Source organism: Phocoena sinus, chromosome 9, assembly GCF_008692025.1.
Source record: "Phocoena sinus isolate mPhoSin1 chromosome 9, mPhoSin1.pri, whole genome shotgun sequence".
Taxonomy (NCBI): domain Eukaryota; kingdom Metazoa; phylum Chordata; class Mammalia; order Artiodactyla; family Phocoenidae; genus Phocoena; species Phocoena sinus.
The window spans coordinates 33,745,054-33,768,757 of record NC_045771.1 but is presented as its reverse complement, the minus strand read 5'-3'; the positions used below and the strand labels follow the sequence as shown (position 1 = coordinate 33,768,757).

Genomic DNA, 23,704 nt, shown 5'->3' with positions numbered 1-23,704 from the left:
AATCCCATTCATGAGAGTTTTGCCCTCATGACCTAATCACTTCCCAAAGGCCCACCTCTTAATACTACCACATCGGGGTTAGGTTTCAGCATGAATTTTGGGGGGACGCAAACATTTAGTCTATGGCAGTGCTCATGGTTCTTTTCCACAGCTGTTTTAATTACTGAGCAAAACTAAAAAAGCCCACATTGCTTATTCCTAAAAGGTATCATTCTACCCAGGGAGCATGCTGCCACAGACAATAACTCCACAAATACCATTCAGCACTCACTGCATTTGCCCACAAGAAAATATTTATTCTAAAAATGATGTGAAATTCTCCATTACAAGACACACAGGGATTCCTAGCCAATTACCTCAATAAACTCCAATGCTATAATGTCTCATCCTTTTATTTTACAACCCTATCTTTTATATCACATTTTCCTTGTTTGCCTAGGAAAGTAGTGAGCATATACTTAGCATTATTATTAACATTTAACAATGACTTGTGGGAGAAACAGATAATTTCTGCTTTTTACATCATTTCTAAATTCATCCAGCAATTCAAGAGGGGTTATTCAGTGCTCTAGGTTTAGGGTAAAAATAAATATTACTAAAGTTTGGTGCAATAGTATGGAGTTTTCTCAACCAAAATAACAAAAGAAAAATGTTTTTTTTCCTAGAATAGAAAAATGAGTATTTTGTGCCAGTATCTTCCTTAAGATTATAAGGGACTTAAATAAATAATAAAACCTTGTGACTCCTTAGTATAATAAAAGAAAGCTTGATTGATCATAGATCATTCCCAGAATTTTTCAAAATTGAACTTGTAAAGAAGAGCCTTATTTTATTTGGTTATGAAAGATGTGAGCTTGAACTATCCGTAGCCTTGTCACCCATGACATGGAGAAGCTTGTCTGAGAGAATGAACCTGAAATACTGCAAGGGGCGGGGGGGAGAGAGAAAGAGAGAGAGAGAGAGAGTGAGAATTATAATGAAGTCAATAAACCTAATTGGCTTAAACTAGTTCAAATTATGTTTCTGTCCTATGCAACTATATAATGGCAAGACATTGAGAAATTACTATCTGAAAATGGGGTATTGCAAAGGAAAGGCTTTAATATGTGATTCTGTTGGTGGAGGGAAGTGACAATGAGATACAATTCTTTGAAAATGGTATTAAGAAAGTTGGTCAAATTTCTTTCCAGTTTTCTGTTAGGACACAGGCCATACACATCAAGGCTGTCACTTAAAAGAATTCCATAGCAAATGTCAGGGTATTGGAGGGTATGGGTGACATCTTGAAGTCTTCATAAGTTACAAGACAGAGATAAACTAGGATCCAGGCTGGCTCATCAGAAAGAAGAAAGGATCCCTCGGGATCAATCAACAGTGTTTTTAAGAGAAGCACTTTCCACCTGTTGCCAGAAATCCAAAATAGCAGAAGGTCAAAAAATCATGTGTTCTGCTCATTACAAAGACTGAACACTTTGTCCCATACTAAATGTAGTGTGTTGGCTTAGAGTGGTGCTTTCAGAAGGAATCATAGGAAGGAAATGGGGAACATTTAATCTCCCATGATTCACCAAATTATCTCCTGTGTACTCCCTACTACACTACTCTCCAAAACCCTCATTTCAAGCCACAGTAACCTGGGATTAGCCCTGTGGCAAGGTGAAGCTTTCTATTATCTCTGTTTGAGGACAGTGGCCTAGAGCAGGCAATTAAATTGAGGTTAGAGGGGGTAGATAGAAACCCAAACTTGTTGCTAAGAGATCAAATCTATGGCTATAGGCTAGAGATACCAAGATTTTACTTGACAAGAGTGGCAGACTGTATTTTCCAAAGATGGCCACAAAAATATCTTGCATGCTATATTCTTACTATGTGATATCGACATCCTTCCTATTGCACAGTAAAGTCTATGACCCCGTGATCCTGAGTGGACCTTTGTGACTACTTTGACCAACAGAATTTAGTGAAAGTGATGCCATGAGACTTAGGAGGCTAGTTCAGAAAAATGTCAATCACTTCCACCTTGCTCTCTGATGTTTAATCTGGAACCCAGCTACCATATGTGAAGAAGTTCAAACTAGCTCATGCTGAAAGAACACATGGAGAGACCATTTATAGATGTTCTTGTTGATAGTCCTAATCACCAGCCATCATCAGCTAGACACATGAAACACCATCCGATAATTCTAACCCTAACCATTGAGACAACCTCAGTTTTCAAGTCTTCCAGCAAAAGTGTCAAACATGATGTAACAGAAACAAGCCTTTTCCTATGTCTGTGGTCCCCAAGACCACTCTCAGATTCAATGATTCAGTAGAAAGACTCACAGAACTCAGAAAAGCTGTTATACTCATGGTTATGTTTTATTACAATGAAAAGATGCAGATTAATTTCAGCAAAGGAAAAAGGCACATAGGGCAGAATCCAGGAGAGACACGAGATTCTAGTTGTCTCCTCCCAATGGAGTTATAAGGACAGCACTTAATTCTCCCAGTAATGATGTGTGACAATATTCATGAAGTATTGCCAACCAAGGAAGCTCTCCTGAGCCTTGGTGTCCACCGTTACTATTAGTAGTCATTCACATAGGCATGGATCTTAGTTACTCAGTCTACAGTCCCTCAAGAGGTCAAATTGATACAGCACAGTCCAAGGCCCTTACCATGAGTCACGTTTTTACTATAAACCATCTAGTATATCCTAAGTCTCCAGATATACAAAGACTTTGTTCTCAGGAAGGATATTCCAAAGGTTTAGAGGTTATCTCCTAGGTGACAATTAAAGCCAATCTTATATTTGGAATGTGCAGGGTTTGAACAACCCAGATCTGCTGAGTTAACCCTCTACTGAGCACAAGGCTAGTTCAGAAAGATGCCATGCACTTCCACCTTGCTGTCTGGGATCTTGGAATTCAGCTACCATGCTGTGAGGAAGTTCAAACTAGCCTATGCAGAAAAAACACATAGAGAGGTCATATTTAGATGTTCTTGCTGATAGTACTGGTCAATATCAATCATTAATCAGACATGTGAAGACACCTCCAGAGAATTTTGTTCCCCAACCATTTTGTCATCCTTAGCCTTTAAGACTTCCAGCTAAAGTCCCAGACATCATGGAACAATACTTTCCAACTATGCTCTCTCCAAATTCTTGGCCCACATAATTTTTAACCCTATTAAAATTGCTGTTTTATGCAGCTAACTTTGGGGTGATTTGTTACAAAGCAATAAATACAACAACAGCTTTTGAGCACTGGAAGTAAGGTCCTTCCCCACCCCAGCCCCCCCAAAAAATCTAAAACAGGTGGCACTGGCTTTGGGAAGAAGTGAGAAGAAACTTAAGGGGCCTTAAGGATACTATCTGAAAGTCTAATGGGCTTCTAGGCAACAGTTATCTGAAGCTAAAGGAAGCTGTCAGTGAGGACTTAAAGGAAAGTATGAAAGTGTTACTAGAAGCTGGAAGAAAGAAAGCAGTTGTTACGTAGTGGCAGAAAGTTTGCCAAGACTGTTGTCTGCAATAATGTAGAAAACAGAAAATACCTAGAACTTGATGACCGAAGAATATCGAAAGTGCCATCTGGCTTCTTTTTACCATCTATGATAAAATGTGAGAAGAGAGATGAACTAAAGACTGAAATGCACTGTTAAACAAAAAGGGACTGGTACTGTCTGCATTCAAAAGTAAAACTGTTTCCCGTACCCAACATTTCCATATGTCAAATAATTTTTAAATTAAGAATTGAGAAATGACTTCTGGGAAAAGATCAAATCCAGGCTGGTGTGTAACAGCCTTTGTTAAGACATCAGAAAGGTTTAACAGAGTGACTCATATATAAACTTTTAGACAGATGGAAGGCCCCCTAAGGTTCTTAAGGGTGTGCCTCAGAAATCTTCTGCATTTAAAACAGAGAGTTTCTAAGAATACTAAATGTGATATCTCATGGAAATTTCACACTGGTAGGACAAGATAAAGAAAGGATAGTATCAGAGAGGTTTGTGGACACGACTTTGGCTTAATAAAATAGATTATACATTGACACATAAGAAAACACACATGATTTTTCAAATAATTATACCAGCTTGGACTGAAAGGGAGAGAGTCAGTACAAAATGCAAAGGGTTTTGGATTCCTAACTTTTGCAATTCAGGAAGCAGATTGAGACAATGACTCAAAAGCAAACATGGAGTACTTTTGATGGAAAAGGAAGAATGCCTCAGAGAGCAGAGCCAAGATTCCAGAGAGTGGAGCCAAGATCCATGAAGAACAATTGCCAGGGAGTAGAAATGAGTCCTAATCAAGAAAGTCACAACATGGTCCTGGCTGGATTTCAGAACTGCTATGGAACAGTGATTGTTATATGCCTCCTGTTTTACCCATTTTTGAAAGGGATGGTTTACAGCAGGTATTCTAGGACTGGCCCACTATATATTAAGTGTGTGTGAGGTACAGATATCTTGTTTCTTTAGTTCAGAGTTTTTCAGATCAAGAGGAATGGTATTCAAAGAGCTGTAACCAATTAACTACACCTGAGTATCATCCACATCTAGACTTGATTTAGATGACAGATAATAGACTTTGTACTGAGAAGACCTGAAGATCTTGGAAAATGAAATAATTATATTTGGCATGTGGAAGGGACGTGAGTTTTTTTGACAATAGGGCAGAAGGTAGAAGATGATATTTTCCAAAGAAGATTGCAACAATATCTCCCATCCTCTATACTCTTCTTAAATTGTGATTTGGATACTCCTCCCATCAAGTTGGGGTCTATGTCTCCTCCAATTAAACTTGAGCAGATCTTTATGATTATCTCAAACAACAGAGCACTATATAAGTGGCACTATGTGACTTCCATAGCCAGATCATAAAAATGCCATAAATTCCACCTAACTCTCTTAGAACACTTGCTTTTGAAACTCAGCCACCGAGTTGTAAAGAAGTCCAAGCAGCTCACAGAGGCCCTAGCTGGAGAGGATCTGAGGCGCTCTCCTACAAACATCACTGAGGTCCAGCACCAACACGCCAGTCATGTAAAACCATTTTGCAGTACTCCAGTTCAGCCATCTCAGCTGATAATGCATGCAGCAGAGACAAGGGATTCTGGCCTTTCCTGCTCAAACTGCAGATTTGTGAGCAAAATAAATTTGTTGTTCTTATTGTGTAAAGCCATTAAGTTTTAGGGTGGTTTGTTACACAACAATAGATAATAGATTTCTGGAATCATTTAAAGCTGAGTGGTTCTCAACTGAGGATGACTTTGCTCCACAGAAGACATCTGGCAATGTCTGGAGATATTTTTGGTTGTCACAACTGGGGAGGGATGCTACTGGCATCTAGTGGGTCAAAGCCAGGACTGCTATTAAACAGTCTACAATACACAGGACAGCCCCCTGCGACAAATATCAATAATTATCTGGCTCAAAATGTCATTGGTCTCATGCTTGAGAAATGCTGAATTAAAGTTCCCCTGAAATAAAAATGACAGGCATATAGTTACCTTAAGTCTCAAGCCTGGCAAAAGGTGTTATGTTACCCCAAATATCTCAGTCCTCCAAAAAGGTGCGTATGCTAGCACAGCTCTCCAGAAGGAAAACTTCAATCAATGCCTTTCTAGAAATTCACCTTAGGGAACACTGGATAAGGAAGACTTTTCCAGAAGTAATAATCCAGTGCATCTATAGTAGAAGACAAAGGAACTAGCCCCGCTGACAGTAAATTTAGTTCTTATATTCTCAATTCTGCAAGATATAGTGTTTGCTGTGGAACAATGGCCACTGATTGCTTCTGCTTTTTCCAAGTAGCAGTTTTATTGTGGGTATGTTACTTTTGTTCCCCCACTGTAATGGGTCATACTGTGTCCCCCCAAAATTCATATCCACCCAGAACCTCAGAATACAACTTTATTTGGAAATAGGGTTTTTATAGATGTAATTAGTTAAGATGAAGTCACACCAGGTTAGGGTTGGCCCTAAATCGAATGACTGGTGTCTTCATGAGAGACAGGAGAGATTTAGACTCAGACACAGAGAAAACAGCCACGTGAAGATTCCTCAGGAAGGGCTCATGTGAATTGTATTTCCTAAGTTCTATGTTTATAAAAGTTTGTGCCCTTTATACTTGAAAGTCACTTCATACAAAATCCTTGGTTTACACTATCTTTCTTGAATAGCTTAAATATGTTACTCTACTTTCTTCTGATTTAGAGCATTGCTGTAGAAAAAGTGTGACGTTAATATAATTGTCTTCCCCTTATAAGTCACACCCCTTCCTAAAGCTGGATACCCAAAGGATTTTTTTCCTATTGTTCAAAGTCCAGTAGCTTCACTAGAATATGTCTTGTGCTGGTTATTTTGAGTCAATATATTCTCAAGTATGCAGTATGATCTTTCAATATCTAGTTTCATATCATTTTTTTTTAATTCAGGAAAATTTTCTTGAATCACAGTTTTTTAGTGTTTGTTCCTTTGGTTTGGTTTGCTTCTTCAGAGACTCCTATCATCCATATGTTTGATCTCTTTATCTTATTTTCAATATTTGTTACATTCTTTAGAAAACTTTATATTCGTGTCATTATTTTTTTATTTTGTTAGAAAAAAGAATTTTTACTATCCATTGTTTGTAGGCATTATCAGTTTTTTGGCCTAGTATTCTTTTTACTTTAGTTTTCATCTATGTAATATTATTTTCTTCCCTGAGTTCTATCACCTCACTTCTGAGTTTTTCTAACTCTGATTTGTGTGGTTCTTTCATGACATGCATTAACTTTGTAATGTCTTTAACTTGTTTTAAAGTAATAGCTTATAGTTTTGTTCTGTTTTGTGGACACATCTTTCTGACGTTCTTTCTTTATCTGTAGGGAAGTTATTCTGCTCTGTTTTCTCTCTTTTCTTATAACCTTGTATTGGATTTGACCTTAATATAACATTTACTGTTACCTATTTTTATGTGATATTAATTTTCCTAAACTTTTACAATGACGCAGCATTCAGAAAACTGTGTCCAACTTGAGAGAGCTCCATCTTCCCTTGTTTTTATGGAGTGTTTAAAAATACAGCAGGACTTTTAGGATTTCCTGACTCTGTTCCCCTTTCTGGCTGCTGAGCACTTGAAATATGTCTAAATTTTAAATTTTAATTAATTTTAGTTAATCTAATTAAATTTTAAACAACTACATGTGATTACTGGCTACTCTAATGGAGAGAGCTCCTCTAGCTTTTCACTTTCCACTGTCTCTTCTGCCCTAACCTACTTGATTTTGATTTCCTTTGACAAAGTTTCTTGTTGTGGGATCCTCTCCTAGAAAGGAGTCCTGGTGGGTTAGTTTTCAGATATCATAGGGTGAGATTGCTTCAGTCCCTTCAGTCACTTTTCACTGTTTCAGTTGCTGTTAGAAAATTGCCCTGCAATGTTTTAAAATGAGTAACTGGAGGAGAACATCTTGAATTTTCCTGTCCATCGGACACCAACTTATTGCTTCCCTCCCTCCCCGACAGAATTTTTTATACATGCATGTCTTGTGGCTCTTGGTGGTTTGTCCTTACCTCTTGTGTTTGGGGATTTATGGACATACCTTGTCACCCAGTTTTATTGTAAAGGTTGTCCACAGCTTTCAGTTTTGCTAACCAGTTTTTTTTTTTAAATGTAGATTTTCAGGCAGATTGAAAAATTATGCTGCCACTGCCCTATCTTCCTAAAATGCTTTGAATACAGTAAGTCCCCTACATAGGAACCTTCAAGTTGGGAAATTTCAAAGATGCGTCCTTGCTGTGCAATACAAGGAGCTTACTAATGAAGACCTGATGGAATTGGAGGTCCATAGAAAGGATGAAGAGAGACAAGAGGAAGAAGAAGTAACTGAAGAACTAAGAGATTCACGATGCAGGAAATAGCAAGGGGATTTACTTTATTTGAGGAGGCACTGTTAGTTTCTGAGGCACAGGAACCGAACGTAGAATTGTACACGAAGGTTGCAGCAGCCGTTCAGTGTGCAATCCGGCTACCGTGTCGTCTATGACGAGAAGAAAAGAGCTACTATCCAGAAACACTGGATCATTTTTTCAAGAGGGTAGAACTGAATACAGCAAGGAACCAGAATCTGTGCCATCAACGTCAGGTGAGTGAAATTGCAGCTTGCCCTCCATCTCCTATTGCTGATGACCCTTCAGCTCTACTATCTGCCACACAGACTCCCTCCTCCAGTCAGCAACTCTTCTTGCCTGTCACTTGATGCCAGACTCTGTATGCCAGCTGTTGTACTATACTACTGCACTTTTCAAGGTACTGTACCGTAAGATTAAAAATGTTTTCTTTATTTTTTGTATTTGTTTTTTATGTATTATTTGTGTGAAAAGTTTTATAAACCTATTACAGTACAGTACTATACAGCTGATTGTGTTAGTTGGGTACCTAGGCTAACTTTGTTGGACTTACAAATGCGCTCCGGGAATGGAACTCATTCGTATGTAGGGGACTCACTATATTATATTTTTAAATAAGGTTTTTCCATTAAGAAATATGCCATGATCATCATGGAATATTTTTTAAAGAAAGGAAGGAATCCCTATGGACCCACCAATCACAGACAAACCACTGCTGACATTTTAGTGAATTTTCCTCATGTTTCTTTCCTGTGCATGATGTTTTTGCATAGTTGTGAGCACAATCTATATAAATTCTATTTTGTTCCTATAACATTATAACTGTTTACTGTTACAAAACAATTTAACATAAACCTATCATGTGACTCATCCATTATTTGCTTAACCAATCCCCAATGCCTAGTCAATTAAAAAAATTTTTACAGGTAATAGTTTGCTCTGAGAAATGTTGGTATATCCCCATAGAACAACGTGTAATCCTATACAAGCTGCTAATGAGCAATAATAGCTATGTCAGTAGCACAGGAGTTCCTCTAACAGGTGTTAATAAATGATTAATATTCACTAAAGAGGCCACCTTGGACCACATTAATAATTGAGGAGACAGGTACAGTCATCTTTACCTTGAAAATTCACCTTACCTGGTATAGAAAACTTTCCAATTGGTGTTTCCTTTTCCTAGTGTTTACAGTATGTTGACCATGTGTGTGTGTTTATATGCACATGTGTATATGTAGATGTGTGTGCCTGCATATTTATAATCAGTCATCTGTATCTCCAGCCCAGATGTTTCTTTTGACTGCCAAACTCAGATCCAATTGGCCTTGCAAAATCATTACATACAAATGAAATCCCTCATCTTTCTCAATCAAACTTCCTCCTCCTGTTTCCTATCTTGAGTGATTTACAGCCATCATACGAGTTACCAAAATAGATTCCTAAGAGTCACTCTATGCTCATCCTCCCTCCCTTCATTTCAACCAGTCAATTCCAATTTTCTACCGCCTTAAAATCATTGGTTACTCCTTCTAACTCTCCATAATTGTTGCTGCCTCAGTTTGGCCCACAGCCTATTTCACATGGGATATAGCTATCACTTCCCAAGTTTACCAATGACTTCCTTTTTGTTAAACCCAATGAGAATTTGACACTTCTCCACAATTTGACATTGTTGATGAATTCCTTCTTGAATTTCTTCTCTTAGTTGTTGGGACTCTAATTTTTTTTTCTTACCACCTGACTAACCCTCAACTCCTTTCTGTGCTTTTTTTTTTTTTTTTTTTTTTTTTTTTTGCGGTACACGGGCCTCTCACTGTTGTGGCCTCTCGCGTTGCGGAGCACAGGCTCCAGACGCGCAGGCTCAGCAGCCATGGTTCACGGGCCCAGCCGCTCCGCGGCATGTGGGATCTTCCCGGACCGGGGCATGAACCTGTGCCCCCTGCATCGGCAGGCGGACTCTCAACCACTGTGCCACCAGGGAAGCCCTGTGCTTTTCTTGCTCAGCTTTGCTCAACTGTAGTCTTTGATATTCTTTTATTTTGCAATATCCCATGCTGATCTTACTCCATCATGGCTTTCAATTATTTGTCTATGTAAGATGTTGACTCCTAAATTACCATAGCAGTCCAAGTCTCATCTCTAAGATTTATATTTGGATACCTTACTTCAATACCCCAACCTCAAACCCAATATACTAAAAACTGTACCCTTAGGGAGATCAGCTCCGTGCTTTGCGACCACCTAGAAGGGTGGGATAAGGAGGGTGGGAGGGAGACGCAACAGGGAAGGGATATGGGGATATACGTATGCATACAGCTGATTCACTTTGTTATACAGCAGAAACTAACACAACACTGTAAAGCAATTATACTCCAATAAAGATGTTAAAAAACAAAACTGTACCCTTTGTCCCCACCTCACCCCCAAGAAAACACAACTAAAAAAACACTGCCTATCATCCTGTATTTTCCCTTTTCCTGAACCATCTATATAAATGATCAAGCCAGAAACATGTGTCATCTCCTACTCATTTTTCTGTTATCAACTACATCTTGTCATCAAACAATGCCAGTTCTAACTCCTTAATATCTCTTTAGCTTAACACTTGAATAGCTAAATAAGAAATTGAAATCTAATCCTCCTAACTTAATATTTATCTACCTCAAAGTTACCTTCTATATAATTGGCATAGTAATGATTCCGGGTAGAAATCACTGCATTTCACCTTGCCAATGATACAGAAAGTGATGCCGGGAGGGTTGAGAGGGAAGAGAGAGAGAAGGGCAAAATATGATGGTAATAAAATGTCTCCAGATATCTTTCTTAGTGTTGTCTCTGAAATCTCACCAAAGAAGCCCAAAATTTATGTTACAACATTTGTTTGATGCCTTATTTAAACTGTTTCACTGGACATTTTAAGCTTCCTGAAAGAGATCAAGTTGCCTTGTCATAACTAAACCTCATGCTCATTGGAGCTTACACTGGGTAAACTTTGCAGGGGCCCAAACATTGTAGGATGGCTTGGGAAAATGGGATGGGAAAGTTTTACTTAAACTGAGTGAGAAGAAAAATTCATGACCACTTTGTTCATTCCATTTTTAGTTTATTAATAGGATAAGGAAAACATCACATTATAAATCAATGTTCTGTTACTGAACTGAACTTGGGTCTGCTCATCCAATGCACAGTAAAGCTAATCTACCGACATGAGATGGTGGTGAAGTAAAGTATAGTGTTTATCGCAAGGCACCAAGCAAGGAGAACAAGAAGCTAATGCTCAAAAGACTGGAACTCCCCAATGGCTTTTACAGAAGGGTTTTTAAAGGCAACATCAGGGGTGTGGGCTGCAGGGTGCCTGACCAGCTTGTGCACAATTCTCTGATTGGTCAGTGGTGAATTAACAGGGTGCTGTTTCAGGAATCCCTGAAGATTCATTCATTCCAACTGGTCTGGGGTCTACACTCTGGTGGTCAGCAGTTTTCATCTTGGGGGGGAGGGTCTGCTTTGTGCAAAATCAACTCAAGGATATGGTTCAGGATATTATCTATAGCCCTTAAGGAGGAACTAAAGGTCCTTGACTTTATTTTATGGTTAAACTATTATTATTTAGCCTTGCTTGACTGTTTTCCTTTGTTTCTGCATTTTCTCAGTTCTCTGTTTAAATCTGCTCTTTGGAACTTGGGAAAGGCCTAGGCGGCTAAAGCTCTTCTACAGACAAGGAGCAGAGGACACCGGGGGTCTGTCCCTGGGAAGGTCCTGCAGGGTCTTGCTTGGTTTCATGTTGAACGACATTAATAGCCAAGTAAGCAAAGGGTTAAAAGTGTTAGCTAAAATGAATTTGGGGTGTTTTCAGTTACCAAATTTCCAGAGGTAAGGGGGAGAGAAATCTGGACCTATATATCTACATGATTTGGGACTTTTTCCTTTTTAAATTTAGATGCCAGATTAAGAGGTCACCTGCTATCTGACCATTTTAATTTTCTGTCATTACCGTGAACTGGGGAAAAAAAAAAAACAAAACGATTCTTCTCTTTTAATTAGTCAAAATTCTGTGTTTGCTGTCCCAAACATGCTGGAGACATTGCTTAAAGACTCATGAGCACTAGCTCTGCCCCCAGGAGACTATGAAATTGGGCAGGTCCCTATACCTCTGGGGTCCTCAGTTCCCTGCAAAATGAGAAAGCTAGACTCAATAATCCTTAGGATCCCTTTCAGATCCACCAAGCTAATGGTATATTCATTGCAACTGCTCCTGAATCAGGCCATGATTTGTATCCAGCCCTAGTGTTTCAGTGCTGCTTGTTATGTCTATGAAACTGCTTCATCAAAACATGAGCACCCTCACACCATTTCACACAACAAGGACAAAGGGCAAAGCTCTACTTCCAAAGGAATGACATAACCTGTCTCTAAAGTGGTTCACATCATCCTCATCTTTGAACTAACAAGTGCTCAGAAAACACGTAACCATCTTCATTGACATTAAGGCTGTGAGAGGAGATTCCCAGTCAGTGCTTGGGACTTGGAGAAAAGCATCTAAGAAAAGGCCATCTCCACAACTTAATAGTGAAATTAGGGTGCAACACACATCACAAGGATCCCTAACAACCTCCACGATGTCTTTGCTAGGAAAAGAAACCAAGAAGCTAGTAGTGGTATAATACTCCGCTGGACGCATATCCAAGGTCCCAAGCAAAAACAGGTACAAGCTTACTGAATGGAAGGGCTCTTCTTCAGTTGGAGGTAGGCTGGGTTCCAATTCTTTACCAGCAGGTCGGCTGAAGGCCAGGGCAGCCTCAGACACCAGGTCAGGGATACTGAAACGCGCTCTGCAGGGCGCCGCCCCGGACGGGGCCCCGCCCTTCACCTTGCCTTCGCCGCGCTCAGGCCGCGAAGGTGCGTGCGGCGCTCGGTGATTGGCGGCTGCCCGGCGGGGCCAGGCTGCCATTGGCTGCCTGGGCCTCTTTGTTCCCGGTCCCCGCCTCAGGCCGTCTGTAGCGGACTGGGCGGCGGAAGTTTGACGGCGCCAGGCGAGTGGCTGCGGCAGCGGCGCTGGAGACCCAGCAGTTCTTCCCTAGTACCTGCAGCGGTGCCGGAGGCCAGGCGAACCTGGGTGTTAGATACCGGACAGCAGGAGGAACCTCTCTGACACACAGATATGGACTTGGAGGCCAAAGTAAAGAAGGTAGGGCGGCGCGGGCAGCGGGGCAGCGGCCGCTTCACCTGCGCGGGGCGCCGCCCTCTGGCTGCCAGCGGCGGGTGGGGCGCACGGGCCACTGGGCCCGAGCCAGCTCTGGGTCTCGGGAACCCAGAAACCTGGGAGCGACGGAGAGTCGTGCGCGCGCGCGCGCGCGCGAGGGTGGCACGGGACATTTCTCCCCGTCTAACCACGTCCAACGGTTGGAAGTGTTCGAAACTTTCCTTAAGATGTTTCAGCTGCGCCTGTGCCTCCCTAAAAGAAAAGGATGAGGTTAGGGCGCGTTAAGGCGAGGCTGTGACACTACTTCTTCCTGCCTCAGGAAGTTCAACTTTATTAAGCCTTTGTGGTTTGGGGTCACTGATGTGACTTTGACAGCTCAGACCTCCTCCCCTCCCAGCTCGGCTGTCCGAGGCTCTCTAGAGTGAGCGTTGATTGAATGCGCTTCCTTCGCACCCGCGGCTGGTGATAACGGGAAAGGTGATGATGTCTTTTATTTTTTCTTTGGTCATTCATTACTTGACTTCCAAAGCACTGCCTCCCTCTTCCAAAGAAAATGTTCTCCCTGTTTGGCAGCCATCCCCAAAGGACGATTGTCACCAGTGGTTTAGCTCCAGGAGACGTTTCCTGCCTGGCTGCCCTCCGGGCGTCAGTACCCATGGCCCTACCTGAGCCGCTCCCTGATTTGGGGAGCCTTACGTTTCTTGGGAGAAAGGGGTGGGGGACCACACTGTGTCTGAAAAGGAATGCTGATGTCACATTCCAGTGTAACGTTCGGTGTGAAAGGCCTCATTCCAGGGAATTGCTCATATTTACTTTGCGGTAAATTTAAGCTAGCTGCTCCTTATCAAATAAGGAAGGAAGTTTTGCAGAGAGAAAAAGGGGAAAAAATAGAACCTAATTTTCTTCTCTTGCCCACTGTGGGTTGCCAACATTGCCATTATTTCATCTTCTAAAGACAAAGTTCCTGACCTGAGCATTAATTCTGTTTCATGCCCAGAACTGGATTTTTGAAAATGTATGCAAGGGCAAAATAGTAGGTCAGGAGGCTGTTGAAAAATGAAAACCTGCGGTGGGAAAAAAAGTTTGCCCCTTATGGCTAGAACCGGCACTCAAAACGGAATCCAAAGGACGGGAAAACATAGTGTAAATTCTGACAGTCCTGATTGCATTCTGTTATCTTCCAGTTTGGTTTCTTATTTTCTTTGCTTTTAGATGACACTAAAATTTTTTGTTAATTTTGCTTGCTACTAGGAAAGCATTTTGTTTGCCGCTAATTAGTCTTCTGTTGATGAACACTTATTTTGTTTTTCAAGTGGGAAAGAATGGGTAATTTAGTACTTGTCAAAAATTTGGGAAGTCTTGTCTATGCTTAAACATATATTGCTTCAAAAATTACTTTTTAAATGTCAACATCCTTTGGGAGGGGAGGAATGAATGCGTGAAGCACAGAGGATTTTTTTAGGGCAGTGAAACTATTCTGTATGCTACTATAATGGTGGTTACATGTCATTATATATTTTTCAAAACCCGTAGAATGAACAACACCAAGAGTGGACCCTAAAATAAACTATGGACGTTGGGGGATGATGATGTGCCAGTGTAGGTTCATCCTTTGTAACAAATGTACCACTCGGATGTGGGATATTGACACTGGAGGAAGCTTCGAAAGGGAGTAGGGAGATATATGGGAATGCTGTCCCTTCTGCTAAATTTTGCTGAGAACCTAAAACTGCTCTGAAAAATAACATCTACTTATAAGAAAAAAAAAATCAACATCCAAAAGTGATTTTGAAATTATTTGAGACAAAGAACAAGTAATTCTGAGGGAGAAAGTACAGAGTTAAGAATTACATGTGCTAGGAAGGGAAAAATCCAGACATTATTTATAAACAATTTACTTAGTTTTAGAATGTGGATTATAATAAGTAATGCTCTTGATATATGGTGTAATTTTTCTCCTCCATCTCCCCTTTACTTTAAAAGGTTATCTTTTCAACCAAGAATCTTATCCTTCTCTCTAATCCTCCTTCTCCCCTTCCCCCACCCTCAAGAAAAAGGATTCCATAAATTTAAAGCTTTTACAGACAATACCATGACTGTAACAAATCCTTGTTTCACTACTTTGTCATCACTGGTGATTCTCAGGACAGAGTCCTTAACTAGTAAATTGGAAAGTACTAAAAGATCCCAAAGGTGTCCAATTTGACTGCCAACCATACCCTCTGTGTCTGTGCAGGACCCTTGACAGACTTAATGTTCTGTGAATTCAACAAAATGTTTCCTAGCACAAAGAATTTAGAGGTCCCAGGAACACATTTCATAATCTCAAAAAGAAACTTGCATTCCCTTTAGAAATTGCTTTCTAAGACACCAGAAGAAGGAAACATTACAAGATCATCTCTGATCTATGATCAGAGCCTTCTTACCCTATTTTGGTACCTAGATAGTTTTCGGGTCTCCCTTCTTTTTGACTTGGGTATACAAGAAAACTAATAGTTTGAATGTACCTTTTAAAAAGCATGGTTGGAAGTTGGAACAAAGACACAACCATTTAAGTAAAACTAAATTTGACTTCTAGTTTAAGATACATGGCATTTTTTCCTTCTAAAACCCTTGTACTGTTGTTTTCATAAGAAATTTTCTCCAGGCAGATGATAAATGTTACTTTCCTTTCCCATTAACATTTTGTGTAAAAAGAATTAAAAAGGGTTGTCTTTATTTCACAACCACCTAGGTGGATGATACTATTATAAGATTCTTTGTTTATAAAATGAGAACTTGGGTGTCCATATCACTGGCATAAATTTGGATTCATTACCAGTTAAAACACACAGTCACAAAGGCAAGGAATTTTTATAATTAGATTTTACTATATTTTGTTTTGTTTGAGGTACGTGAGCTGTTGCTAGGATGTGAGAGCTAGTTTGGTTATACAGAGTTTTTGTTTCAATAATATTTTAGAGTAGAATTTGACTTTTACGTATTGGCCCTGTCGTCTGAGTTATTTGTCTAGATCCCTTCATTATAATTGACTTCGTGTAAGTAGACCCTATGTTTGCTTGGAAAAAGCAATGGACTTTGAGAAGCAGAAAGAGTCTCATTTTGGTGGTGACTGGTAAATCATGGCCCACAGCCAGATGTTTTCTTCTTTCCTTTCTGTGTTACTCTTCCATGAGAATCACTTTTTTTCCCTTTAAAAACATACCAGAGAGAAAGAGAACTCTAGTAATTTCCCTTATGCTGCCTGGAATTGCTGCAGAGCTTTAAATTTTACACCTTATTCATTGTTTGTCTCCATTCTAACCTCCATCTTTTGATCCTTCCTGATGTCTTGCATTTTTTTTTCTTAGGACTCTTTTCTTTGTTTCTTTAATTTAATTTTAAAAAGATGAGATGTACTTTAAAGATTACAAGTCACTAAAAACCCCCTTTCTCAGCATCCAAACATGTTTTGAAAGCTTCTGTCATTTGCCAAAAAAACAAAATGAAACCAAGTGATTGCGCTTGGAAAGAGTACTGAACCACAAAGATTGTTTCCATTAGAAATTAGAATGAGCCTTTTCTCTAAGGTGGCCCCTGATTGAATGGAAAAGGCAAGTAAATGGTGACCTGGAGGCAGAAATCTACAGTTGAATTCTCTGCTTGAAGCCATTCTTTCTGTGAGAATCATTGGCAAGGCTTGGGGTAATGGGAGGGCAGCGTACTTCCAGGGCTTTACCTTAAAGGCAGTTACTCTCTCAGAACAAGTATAGAATAAAGTGGTCCTCAGTGGGGCTTTTATCTCTTCCAACCCATAGTATCAGTCATTACATTAATTGGATATGAAAAGTCACTTTCTCTAACTTGGTCTGAATATTGGTTTGAATAGAACTGTAGTAGGTTATCTATTGATTTTGTTCCTTAACTTTATCCTGTGAAGTAGAATTAGTGATTTATGTCTCTGCTGGCTGTTAGCTGTGTACCATCATCTCTCTCCTTGACTTTGCTTGCTCACCTTCAATACTAAATACTACTCATCTTTAAAGACACACTCCTTACCCTCCCACACCACACATCACCCTCCAGGTGATCTTTCTTCTTGTTCCTATCTGGATGGAAAATCTCTTTCTTCTGTATTCCCAAAGTATATCATCATAACTCTTAGGACATTCATCACTTTCTCCCTCTAGATTATAGTCTTCTTACCTAGATTGCAAGCTTCTTGAGAGTGAAATTCATATCCTATTTATACTTGTATAGTTATTTTGTTTGCTGTTCAAAGCAATTTATGAAGTAGATCTTAGCCTCACTTTAAGGATAAAGAAACTAAGGCTTAGATACATTAATCTGAAACTGGCAGAACCTAACTGTGATCTTGAACCATAGTTTTCAGAATCCATGCAACTCCCATCATGCCAACTAGCCTGAGTCCTCTGATATCCTTTGCCTTGATCACTACATGTATGTTAGAATGAAGTACCCTAATATAAAAAGAGAAATAACCTGAGGTCTGTTTCAACATTTTTTATTGGTTTGTTTAAAGGAATTATATTGGAAGAAATGGTTTCTATTCCAATAAAATTACCACCCTACTGGTTTTCTACATTTTATTTATACTTTATCCATGGTTATATATATGCCCTTTAGTGTAAGTTGCCTTTGACCTTCTTTGCACGGAAACAAAGTCTAAATAAGTAAAAATATCACGAAAAGGAACTTCTGCGAGACTTTTACAGTCAAAGAAATTCCATAAGCTCCAATAATATTCTGGACCGTATCTCCTGGATTCTCCCAACTTCCCAGCTTTTGTTGGGAGCAATGATAATGCTGCCTTCTAGCTACTTAATATGGTTCTGAACAATAGCGACCCTGCTTTTGGCTCTCTGCTTTGGGATTTCAACCAGTGACATCTGGAATTGTATAGAGGCACTCGTGGTTGGCCTGTTCAAGAATCTGTTCTACCTGCTGAAGCCCAGACTTGATAGAAAGCCTTACACATAGCATGGTAGGCTAAACCTCTCTTTCTCCTAGCAGCAAAGTGCTCAAATTGCCTACTGGAATGGCAGACCAGGCAGCTTAGAATAGAGCAGTTAAAACAAAAAAATAAGTTCAATGCTAGGAAGAGAACTGTTCATTAAAGAGCTACCGAGAAGCAGTAGGAAACACCAAAATGTTGAACTATTTTGTGAGGCTCTCACTGAGCTCTAGGATGATACCAGCATTGTGAGCACGAAATTAACATCATGGACCATCAGGGTTACTCTGAGGGGCCTATTTAGTAGAAAGAGAATGATAAATTGGTAAAAGAGTACTACTTCCTATGTTCTTTTTCTGAGAACCAGAAATAGTTTGCCCCATGCTAATTTGAATATGTTTTTTACAAACCAGGTCACTACAATGTGTTCAGAAATTAGAAAAGGTCAGTAAGTGCCAGTATAGGTAAAGAGCTGTAGTATACAGAAAGATCTTCTGTACTATATCAGCTTTCTCACTCCTGTTTATCAGTATGATATCATTAAATTCACTCTGGGCTAAGAGTTAATAGATCTGGGTCCACTCTAGTTTTTGTGATCTTGGCTACTTTGGATTTCAGTTTTCATATCTATAAAAATCAATAGGGGGGCTTCCCTTGTGGAGCAGTGGTTGAGAGTCCACCTGCCGATGCAGGGGGCACAGGTTCATGCCCCGGTCCAGGAAGATCCCACATGCCGCGAAGCGGCTGGGCCCGTGAGCCGTGGCCACTGAGCCTGTGCGTCTGGAGCCTGTGCTCTGCAACGGGAGAGGCCACAACAGTGAGAGGCCCGCGTACCGCAAAAAAAAAAAAAAAAATCAATAGGGGAACCAAGTGATTTCTAAGATTTCTTAAAACGCTGTTACTCTTTTTGACTATGGAAAACATTAGAGTTTACCAAGTATAATAGTGTTCCACAGTGCTTAAAAATCATACAAGCCAAGAATATATAAATATATGTGATTTTAATGAAATGGCATGTATATACTCCTGTGAAGTCCATGAGAAAAATGAAATAATTTTTTTTCATAGATCTTAGCTGTTTTCTCAACTTGTTTTTACTTAATTAGTTTGCCTTTTAAATATTTGTGGGGATTTGAAGACATTAAGTTTAATTAATTTAAATCTGTAGTATAAAGCTTCAAAGGCATATAAACTGCTCTGTTAGCATGAGTCAAATAAGCTTAGGCATGATGTATCACTTTCCTTGGTACTTAATTACAGGAAAATGAAAAATAATGGAGCTTTTATTGTCTTTAGAAGTTATCTCTCCCCAAATAAGATGAGTCATTTAAAAACTATGTGAGTAGTTTATGTGCAAAGCACTGTTCTAAACTCTGGGGGTATAGTGTGAACAAAAAGGCAAGGTACCTTGTATTATAGAACTTATACTGTTGAGAGGAATGATAGAGCAAAAAAAAGTAAATGAAAGTAAATGACAAAATAAATGATAGAAAGTAAGCGCAAATGGGATTATACCCCTTAGTGAACTCTTTACAGGTCAGGAGTACATTAGATTTCCAACACAGAATGTCCTTTTTTTTTTTTTTTTTTTAATAAATTTACTTTTTTATTTTTGGCTGTGTTGGGTCTTCATTGGTGCACGCAGGCTTTCTCTAGATGCAGCGAGCAGGGGCTACTCTTCGTTGTGGTGTGTGGGCTTCTCATTGTGGTGGCTTCTCTTGTTGCTGAGCATGGGCTCTAGGTGTGCTGGCTTCAGTAGTTGTGGTGTGTGGGCTCTAGAGCACAGGCTCAGTAGTTGTGGTGCACAGGCTGTGGCATGTGGGATCTTCCTGGACCAAGGCTCGAACCCATGTCCCCTGCGCCACCAGGGAAGTCCCAGAATATCCTAATTTAGTGGTGATTCTTGGTATTGGTTCCCAGTTTTGCAAACTTTGTAATTAGGGGTTATTATTTATCTTAAGTAATGGCAAATGAAAAAGAGATGAGAAGGTAGCTTTTATGTATTAGAATATGAAAAAGCTCATAATTAGATAAAGCTAAAATATTTACAATCTTACACCTATAAAATACACAAACTGTCTTTTGCCTGATTACAAATGCCCTACAAGAGTCATTCCTGTATTGCGTTTACTGTTTACAGTCATTACTAATTTTTGTATGGTAACTACTGTCATGGTACCTGAAAGAATGACTTTTAAAAATCTGTTTATTAGATCATTAATATATAGTACATTTAGGAAATTATTTTGCTTTTTACAAAGTGGTGATGTTCAGGGAGCATTATATAAATTATGAATTATGAAATCAACTTTTTCAAGGAGAGGAAAATAGAGAAAAGACTAACCAAATTCAAAATGGGTTTTGAAACCTCATAAATTTTCAAGATCTTAAGGAAAAATAGTTTGATAATTGATAAATTCACCCCTAGTCTTTGAGTAAAATCCATGTATTAAAACTTGCCTTAAGCACTGTTATTAGAGGATTAAATTTAGAGGTTATGCTTTTCAGCTGTCTAGCTCCAATCTTTGATTCTCCTATAAAAGAGCTCAAGTCATATTTGGTTTCGCTTATTTTTCTAAGTACCTGATCTACCTAACTCCCTACTTGACTAATAGGAAATTAGATAATTTTCTAATGAAAGTTCATGCTGTGACCCTAAAATGACTTTTTAATTACTTTTCTTTCTTTCTTCTCAACCACTTTAATCACTGTTCATTGCCAGTGACAAGAACATTAAGAAAGAACAGAAGGTGATAGAGGAAAGAACGAAAAGAAACTTACTTGGTGTAATTTGGGAACAGTGCTATGAGTGTTTCATGTTTCTATCACAGTGAGTATTTAGCTATAAAAACTGGTTGATTCTAGGTATCATTACTTTTATTTCGGTCATATTCAACAAAGGAGAAGAGCATAGCTCAGGATTGCCAATTTCTCTTATCCTTGGCTAGTCTGCCAAGAAAGCAGGACTGCTTGGGTTTGAGCATGGCTTGAGGCGGGGAACTGTAGGAGAAGCCAGGCATTGAGCATTGCTGAGAGCTTATCTGCCAAATGACAGCCAGGCTCCCAGTATATAAATATAATTAATCTCTGAATGAGGCTGGATCATCCTCAAATCACAAATGATTCAGCCTGTGTTTATTACAGTGACATTCTGACCACCATACAGATTTTAAAAAGGGGTTTCAGGTTGTCTGTTGGTTATAAAGGTTCTTATCTGAACAGTGAGCCTAGCAAAAAAGAGGCTGAAAGCCTAGCACCAATGCCTTGGTGCTGAGTCCATTAATAAGTCTGCCGCCACCCATGAACTTGCCTGTGCTTTGTTTGAAGATGAAGTGATACCATGTTTCATTGCAAAATGATTATGCAAATGTTAGGTGGATTTTTATTTCTGTAAGTGTAACATCATAGAAGTCTTGATAGAATGAGTCACAAAGTAAAGGTAAAGAATATATTTCCTTCATGGGGTACTGGCCTACAATAAAAATAATCGGGGGTTAAACAAAACAAAGTCACCCTCTGTTTTTCATAGAGAATATTAAAAGTTTAGTTTAAATGTAAGACTACAGAATCTCTACTCCTTTTCTATCAATATTACCTGTGGAGCTTGTATCCCCCAAAATACTGTGATGTCAGCTTTGGTGGATAAAAGAAGGAAGGTAGGCAAGCTAGCTAGTGGGCAAGACATGTACGTTAACTACAGTGCTAAATAGAATGAAATAAGTGCTGTATGCTGTAATACAGTGTTGCTCAAAATATCTATGTTGAAGAACCATTTTTTCAAAACTCTGAATCTGTCATGGGCCGATACTTTTAAAACAAAAAAAAATGAATTACTAAAAGGAAAAAAAGACAAATACGAGGCCAATTTTTTAAAAAATAAGTATATCAGACATAAAACTACTGTCAAATTGCTTAACAATTCCTAATTGCTTTCTCTCAGTTTCTTTCTATGTCTGATCACAGACTGGTAACCAACAGTTTGCAGACTGCCACACTTTGTAGCAGTGCAATAATAGGAATAGACAACTACAGTATCCCCCCCCTTATCTGCGGGGAATATGTTCCAAGACCCGCAGTGGATTCCTGAAACCCCAGATAGTACCAAACCCTATATATACTGCTTTTTCCTATACGTACATACCTCTGATAAAGCTTAATTTGTAAATTAGGCACAGTAAGAGATGAACAACAATGATAATAAAATAGAAAAATTATAGCAATATGCTGTAGTAATAAAAGTTTTGTGGATGTGGCCTCTCTCCTTAATTAACTTCTTCAACTCTGCCACAAATTCAGCAGTGGCTTCTTTATTGGCAGATGCAGCCTCTCCAGTAATTTTTATATTTTTCTGTCCAAACCTATTCCTGAATCTTTATAACCATCCCTTACTTGCAGTAAATGCTGTTAACACATTTTAGGGGATCCCTTGCTGAAGTCTTCATGTGGGCTCTATTGCTTTCTGGTGCCACATGTTACTACCAACTGGAACATGTTTTCTGTTTGTGTGTCCCACCCACAAATTTAATGTCTTTTCCATCTTAAATAAGCAATTAGCTTGCACTGTGTGGCCATAACTTCTGCAGTTTGAGGTGCGACAGCAACACATGAATTTCTTTTTCCTTCTTCACAATTTCATGGATAGAAGATTCCTTCTTACCATAGATCTTAGCAGCATCAGCATACAATTTTTGTTTGTTTGTTTGTTAAGTGGAGAACTTTCACCTTTTCACCTAAAGGAAGCACTTTAAGGCTCCTGTTTGGCAGATCCGAATTGCTATCATCGCTGCTTCTGCACTTGGCCAGCGATTTTTATTTTGGCTGGCCAAAAATTAATTCTGTTATTTCACTAACACTTTGCAGGTTATTACAGTCTGTAGTTACACGTGACACACCTGTAAATTCTTACAGTTTTCATGAAATGCTGTCTTCAATCCACTCTTCTGTAGAAGCAAAGGAGCATTCTCTAGCACTGTGCGTTTCATTTTCACTTTCCGTATCAGAATAGATCACTGAGGTTTTTTTTGTCTTTTTGTTGGTCTAATATTCACATCATCTGAATCAGAACTATATTCTGAAGAACTATCATTTTCTGAGACACTAGTATATATGTCGCTCAGACAGTCAGAGAAAGTATCTGCATTAAAATTCACCGAAAAATTCTTCTTCACTCAACATTTCACAATGCATCATTTTTGAAAGTTTTACGTTTATAATATACACAAGATTGGAACAAAAAACCTAACGGAGCAAAATGTGAATGATAACGACAATCATAAGTTGTACTAATGAACCCTTGATCAATTTTAAGCTCTAACAACTTCTCATGTTATGTTAATTGTACCACTGTCTAAAAACGTATTGATACGTCTTCGGTCAATAACGTTCCGGTAACAAAAGACGAATTAATACGTCTCCAGTCAATAATGTGTTTAAGTAAAAATAAGGGTTACTTGAACACAAGCACTGCAATGTACTGCAAAGTCAGTCTAATAACCAAGTTGGCTACTAAGTGACTACCTAGCTGGATAAACTGGACAAAGGGATGATTCGTATCCAAGGCAGGACTGAGCAAAGGCTGGAGATTTCATCACGCTACTCAGAATGCAATTTAAAACTTAGGAATTGTTTATTTCTGAAAATTTCCATTTTATATATATATTTTTTTTTTTTTTTTT

General features: G+C 39.1%; 1 protein-coding gene across 2 annotated transcripts in view; it reads left to right on the top strand.

Annotated features, from left to right (window-relative positions):
• Positions 1-12,859: 12,859 nt before the first annotated feature.
• Positions 12,860-23,704, top strand: part of TES (testin LIM domain protein) — a 48,274-nt gene continuing 37,429 nt past the window's right edge. For both annotated transcript variants that reach the window (XM_032643694.1, XM_032643693.1), the window contains exon 1: positions 12,860-13,060. The gene's annotated coding sequence lies outside the window, so the exon portion shown is untranslated. The remainder of the gene's footprint in view (positions 13,061-23,704) is intronic.